The sequence below is a fragment of the Amphiura filiformis genome, chromosome 7, assembly GCF_039555335.1.
Source record: "Amphiura filiformis chromosome 7, Afil_fr2py, whole genome shotgun sequence".
NCBI classification, from domain to species: domain Eukaryota; kingdom Metazoa; phylum Echinodermata; class Ophiuroidea; order Amphilepidida; family Amphiuridae; genus Amphiura; species Amphiura filiformis.
In genome coordinates this window covers 60,032,204-60,039,349 of record NC_092634.1, presented here as the reverse complement: position 1 = coordinate 60,039,349, position 7,146 = coordinate 60,032,204, and the positions used below count along the sequence as shown (strand labels likewise).

The following is a 7,146-nucleotide window of genomic DNA, read 5'->3' as shown; positions in this document are numbered from 1 at the left end:
TTTCATAAAAAGGAAATATTTGTGAACATCCACTCAGATCATTTTCAAAAGTCTACATTTTACCTTTTTGGGACACCCGGTACACTGCAGTTTCCAACTCGCCTAAATATAGCTTAATATTAATGTATGGTTGTGTCGTACACGTTGCGGAAAACTATTGAAGAATAACCAATGAGCTTCCTCATTTCTTCTTGTCAATCTTGTGTAAGAAAGAACGACTCAGTTTACTGGTCACAATATACCGCCTTTGCTATGCTAGCACATGGACAACGATATAGCTTTTAAGTCGTCACTTACTCAGTCTCCACTTGGATATCGCTTTAACTACCAGGCGAACCTGTCAAGAGCGAAAATATTTAAGGTAAGTTTTGTGCAGTTGTTGCATACTTTGCAAATACTATACACCATGTCGCGTATCTCATGATTATATATTTCTTTTCTTTAGTATATTTTCTTCAAACGTATGGATTTTGTCACAACACATCAGAATTGGGTTGTATTTTAGATTTGGTAAAAACGTTTTAATAACATTAAATGTCGGGTTTTATAAAGGTCATGAAAATGCTTTAAAACATTTTGTTTGAAAACACAACATTCAAAACGTGTTTTTGAGTTATGAAAACGTTTTATACACTTTATATACCCTTCATGTATTAAACACGACATTTAAACGTTTTCTGGCAACTCTTTCTAGCCTTTTGTGAACACGTTTTGTGTTTGCCGGGTATTGACAATTGATGCAAGGTGGATTTTCAGCGCTAAACAGCTTGTTTCTCATCTAGAGTTACTTAATACCAGAGAAGAAGGCCGACAAACAACAGGTTGGAAATTACAGGCCGGTATCTTTACTTTGTATATGTTTGAAGATCATGGAGAGAGCAATTGTCAATTTGGTTTTTCCTCATATAAAAGAGAGGCTCTATCATCTTCAACATGGCTTTATAAAAGGGCGTTCCACTGTCACTCAGCTGCTTGAAGTTGTTCATGAAGTCAGTGCAGCCTTGGACAACGCTGGGCAGGTCGCTATGGTTTATCTTAAGCCCCTTCTTTTTGTTTTATTGTATATGTGGGAAGATCATGGAGAGAGCAATTGAATACCTGAGTGGAAGAAGGGCCCAACTCCATCAAAACTGTTTTTGAGATATTAAGAAAAAACTTAATATTTGGAAAAGTTTTATAGACAGAATGTTTTCATCTTCAGGGGACCTTTAATACATGAATATACAATGTTACATACATTTGAAATTATATATGATGTTTCCATGGCAACGGTACAGGTCTTAATACGAGGTGGAGTTGGGCCCTTCTTCCACTAATATACTGCAAGTGCCATTTCCGTAAGCAGATGTGTTATAAATAGCTGCAGAATTTGGCAATTATCCATTAATTACACAAGTAGAAGCATGTAATATGTTAGCAAGAAAGTTTATTGTAGTGAAAAGCAGATTTCATGGATGAACAAAATTCCCCTTTAACCCAATATTTGTGGAAGAAGGGCCCAACTCCATGGAGTTGGGCCTTTCTTCCATGAAAACCATGATTAAGTGTACGTGGAATACTATTTAGAGAGTGGATTTTGGCTCATCTTTCACACACAAGGAAGAACAGTCTGCTGGCAATAAAATGCTGGGTCTAACTCATTTTTGTAAAAAAAATGGAGTTGGGCCCTTCTTCCACTCAGGTATTCAATTGTCAATTTGGTTTTCCTCATATAAAAGAGAGGCTCTATCATCTTCAACATGGCTTTATAAAAGGGCGTTCCACTGTCACTCAGCTGCTTGAAGTTGTTCATGAAGTCAGTGCAGCCTTGGACAACGCTGGGCAGGTCGATATGGTTTATCTTAAGCCCCTACTTTTTGTTTTATACATAAACGACCTGCCCAGTGTTGCCCAACATTCTAAGATTGCTTTATTTACCGACGATGCTAAGTGTTTTATTAATGTAAAAAAAAACAGATGTAGGGAGGGTCACTATGATATTAATATCAATAATTATGTTAAATTCAGCCAAGGGAATGGGCAGGACCATCCCACCACTAGATTATCTTCCGATCCATTTAAACTTAAAATTCAACGTTGCAAAACTGAAGCGCACATGACTTTTTATTTTAATCGCATTGTGCAGCTTTGGAATCGGCTGCCCTTGTCTACAAGGACAGTCAGTTCCTTTTCTTCCTTCAAATCCGGGGTGGTTGAATTTTATAATTATCATTTTACTCAAAATAGTTGTTCTTTGAATACATGCTCTTGGAGCTCTTACTGCAGATGCTCGAATTGCAGACTTATTTAATTTGGGATGGGGCTGTGATGGGTTTTTGGGTGTTTTTTTCACATAAATTGTTTTCAAAAATCGAAAGGTGGGATGGTCCTAGAGGTGATTTTGCACCTGTTTGTCCCATTCTTTTCGCTGGCAATTTATTCTATTTACTTTGTCTTGATTAGTATGTGCAATATTTATATATAATATATTTGTCTTTGTAATTGTGTTTCCCAATCAAAAGGAAAAAGGTTCATTGTAATGATAAACCCTGGATTACTACTCATATTAAAAATCTCATCATAGCTCGTCAAAAAGCTTTTGAATCTGATGTGCATGAGTGGCGTAGATTACGCAATGCTGTTAAAAGAGAGGTAATTAAAGCAAAAAAATCTTATCATGCTGATAGAATTAGAGTTCTTCAGGATACCAACCTCGTAAGTGGCATCAGCAGATTAGAGTAATTACAAACAACACAAAATCTGACCTCAGATTAAATATCCCAGGCTTAAAGAGGATGACTGTGCAGGTAAAGCAAACGCTGTTAATAACTTGTTTGCCAATGTGTCAGCTCACATTGAGCCACTTGATAGGAATGCTCACGGCTTTTTTACCTGCTAAAACAGAAATCTGTCAATTATATCCCTGGGAGGTTTACTCTGAACTTCAAAAGGTTAACCCTTCAAAAGCTGGAGGTCCAGATGGTATAAAACCCCAGCTAGTCAAAGAGTTTGCTTATGAACTTAGCATCCCACTCACAGACATTCTCAATAGTTCTTTTAGAGAGGGAATAGTGCCCAGTCAGTGGAAAAAAGCTATTGTTGTTCCAATTCCAAAAACAAATCCCCCTAGTATTGACAAGTTAAGACCTGTGTCTTTAACATCCATCTTCTCTAAAGTCGCAGAAGGCTTTATCACCAAATGGATTTTAGATGATATTGAATGTTTGATAGATGTCCGTCAATTTGGCAACGTCCCAGGGGTTTCCACTAGTCACTATTTACTCAATCTCATTCATTTCCTTAACCTGGGTGCTGAAAAATCACAAAACGTGGGTACGGTAGTGCTAACAGATTTTTCCAAGGCTTTTGACCTGATCAACCATACCCTCCTCATTGAGAAGATGATCAACATTGGTGTGCGGAGATCCATCATACCCTGGATTTGTGATTTTTTACACAACAGGCAACAATGTGTTAAGTTAAATGATACCCTCTCTGAATATGTTTTTGTAAACGGCGGGGTACCTCAGGGTACAAAACTGGGCCCGCTGGGTTTTCAGATTTTAATTAATGATGCTGCATCTGATGCAAAAACTGAGTATTGGAAGTATGTCGACGATATGACTTTTGCAGAAAACCGTAATGTAAAGCAAAAAGGTGGCTTACAGGATGACCTAACCAAATTTGCGGATTGGTCTGAGACTAATGGTTTGAAACTCAATCCTTCAAAATGTCAGGCTCTTCAGATTAATTTTGGCAAATCTGAACCTCTTTTCTCTGAGCTCACTATTGGCAATGAACCCCTTTCTGTTGTTAATAAAGCTAAAATTCTTGGCTTATGGGTGCAAAATGACCTTAAATGGGATGCCCAGATCAATAATATGCTTGTGGCAGCCAATAGGAGGCTTTTTATGCTCCGTTCTTTAAAAAAATTTGGTTTTGACAAAAAGGAGCTCACTGTAGTTCTCAAGAGTTATCTCAGACCTGTCCTAGAATATTCCGCTGCAGTCTGGCATTCAGGTATTACTGTTAAACAAAGAAATGAATTAGAAAGAATTCAAAGAAGGGCATGTAAAACCATTTTAGGCCCTGAGTACACCACCTATAATGAAGCTTTGTTATCATGTAACCTTGAATCCCTTGATACTAGGAGAACAAATCAGTGTTTGAAATTTGCCATTGGTCTCTCAGATAATATCAGATGTAAACACCTGCTGCCACCAACACGTATTCAATCTCATGGCAGGAACCTCCGTAATGCAAATTCTGTATCCCAATTTAAAATCAGAACTTCTCGTTTTAGTAACAGCCCAGTGCCCTATTTTATCAATCTTTTGAACAATCAAGGTAAATGTAACTAGTGACTCACATTGTGTTGTAATGTAATATTATATGCTTTTGTTGATGTTTGATGTGCAATAATACATGTATTGGGGCTTTGGTTGGGATTGAAAAGTGTATGTACAAGTAAGACATGTGTGAGTATGGGTATTGACCGTATTGTGACTTGAGTGATGTTAGGTGTACATGGTAAGTGAGAGAATGCAAATGAGCTTGGGAATCAATATTTTGTTTGTGGTGGCTGTATGGAGTAATGGAGTTATGTGTAAGTGCTAGCAAGTTTGTGAATGGCGTGCTATGTGAGTTCGATGTTAGTGCCTGTGTGTGAAGTGTGTAAGTAGGGTAGGTGAATGAGGATTATTTTGCAATTTTGATATTTATTATATTGTGCAATATTTTATCTCTTTTCTTAATTAATGCTATTTTAATCATTTATGTGTAATAATTTGGTTGCAATTTTTGATGTTTTAATATTGTAAAAATGGCAGCAATTTGGCCGGTGGGCCACGATGTTATTTTTAATAAAATTGAATTGAATTGAATTGAATAATTGTATATGAGCCAGTGATGAAGCATAATAAATAAATAAAATAAAAAAGATGTAATACATGTTGCAGAAGTGGGTTAGTGCAATAGCTGCTCAGTGAACATTTGGACATTTACACACAGTATATTGTACTCATCTACACCTGGCAGCTGCAGCTACACATGCAGGGGCGTAGCCAGCCCTCTTTGCCAGGGTGGGCAAGGCGGGGGGGCAAGGCTAAAAAAAATTCCCCCAAGTTAATAAATAAATAGAGGGAAACAAGCATAGTGAGTGGATCGACCACCGGCGTGGGGTCCAGCTCATGGGTTTGGGGCATTTTTATACCATGAGGGGAAGCCTCATTGCATACATTTGTAACGTTTTTTATGTGAAAATGTTGCCATGTCAAAAATGTAAAGTTTTGATTTGAGAATTATCTGAAAGGGCCCGCCTTAGAGCCCCTGGTGGGGGTCCAGGGGGCGAAGCCCCCGGAAGCTCATGGGTTTTGGGCATTTTTATACCATGAGGAGAAACCTCCTTGCATACATTTGTAACATTTTTATGTGAAAATGTTGCCATGTAAAAATGTTAAGTTTTGATTTTCTGAAAGGAAACAAAAATGAATTTACAATGTAAGAACAGTGAAAATAAATAAAACTGATTATTCTTCACTATTACATTCACTTGAATTATTCCCCCTTCTCCCCTTCGTTCTCTTTTCTTCTTCTTTACATTCTTCAATTTCATCCCCTTTCTCTCATTCCTTCCCCCCCTCCATTAAATTACTTTCCAATTGCTTCCCCTTCTGTTCCTTAAGTTTCCATTCTTTCTCTTTCCGTCTTCTTCATATTCTTCAGTTTCTTCCCCTTTCTCTCATTCCTTCCCCCTTCCATTACACTCACTTAACTTCCCCTCAAATCACTTTGCGTTCCCTTCCTTAAAATCCCGGTCCTCCTTCATAATTATTCTTCAATTTCTTCCCCTTTCTTACACTCCTTCCCCCTGTGCAGGCATTGCTTCCCCACAATAAACATGCAAGTTGTTGTTTTTTCCTTCTTTCGTTCCCCTTTCCCTATTCCTTCCCCCATCCCTCTTAGGCTTCCCTTTTGTTTTTTTTCATTTCCCCTTTTTTTATTTATTCAGGATTCCTCTCTGTTGATTTTCCTTCCTTCTGGACCCTTTCTTTCCCCATTCCCTCTTCCTTTTCTCTTCTTTCCTTTCCCTCCTTTCTTTTTCCTTTCTTTTCCCTTCTTTTCTTTTTTCTTCCCCCCTTTCCTTTCTATTTTTCCTTCTCGCTCCAAAATTCCCCCCCAGATTTTTTCCAGGGTGGGCGAGACGCCCACCCTGCCCACCCCTAGCTACGCCACTGTACACATGACAGCTATTGCACTTGCCCACTTCTGGCGCTGAGCAGTCGAAAAATGAATCAGCATAGATGATTACATTAGGAAATTATAAAACAGAAAATGAAACTAGCTGAGGGGTAAAATCGGGATTTTTTTCTCAAATCAAATCAAATCAAATTTATTTATTTCCATATACATATATAAAAATTGTACATCAAAACAAACAGCAAAAAAAAAAGACAATATGGAGGAGTTGACCGGAAGGCCAATGAGGCCTGAATAAGCCAACCCATAAACAAAATTCGTTGAAAAAATAAAAAGAACAAAAACACATGAGACCTAACATGCAAGGCCAATAAGACAAGACGGACAGTGCCCAGAAAAAATAAAAGAAAAAAAAAAAGGTATTCGTAAACTGAAATCATATTTCGTTTAAGCTGATTACGAAAAAGTTTAACGGATGTGCAAGTCTTTGCTTTTTTATTTATACTGTTCCAAAAAGTGGGTCCAGCAGCTCGGATGGAATGATCAGAGAATGCTTTTTTATTATTTGCCAAGTTGAGATCATTTACATGTCTTGTCTGGTAGCCGTGTATGTCAGAGCGCTTTGTAAAATAACCATTAAATAAATCAGGCAAATCATTCATAGAATATCTATACATAAATACGCCCAGTTCGAGTGAGTACATATCTTTTACAGTTAGTAGGTTATATTTTGCAAATAAGGGTCCTGAATGACTTCTGTAATGACTATTTGACACTGTTCTAATTGTCTACTTTTGTAATTTAACAAGTTTATCAAGATAAGTTTTACAGGTACTTCCCCAAATAAGTATTCCATAGTTGAGGTAAGGCATTACTATAGTACAATATAGAGTGTGTAAAATACGTTCTGGAACATAGTGTTTTAATTTGTTCATGACACCAATATTTCGTGCTAGTGTTTTGGAAACA

General features: G+C 37.4%; 1 long non-coding RNA gene across 1 annotated transcript; it reads right to left on the bottom strand.

Annotated features, from left to right (window-relative positions):
* Positions 1-1,409: 1,409 nt before the first annotated feature.
* LOC140156410 (uncharacterized) lies at positions 1,410-1,694 on the bottom strand. The gene is made up of 2 exons (XR_011859556.1): positions 1,519-1,694; positions 1,410-1,469 (listed from the first exon to the last, which is right to left on the bottom strand). It is a non-coding gene; the product is annotated as an uncharacterized lncRNA (long non-coding RNA).
* Positions 1,695-7,146: the final 5,452 nt, after the last annotated feature.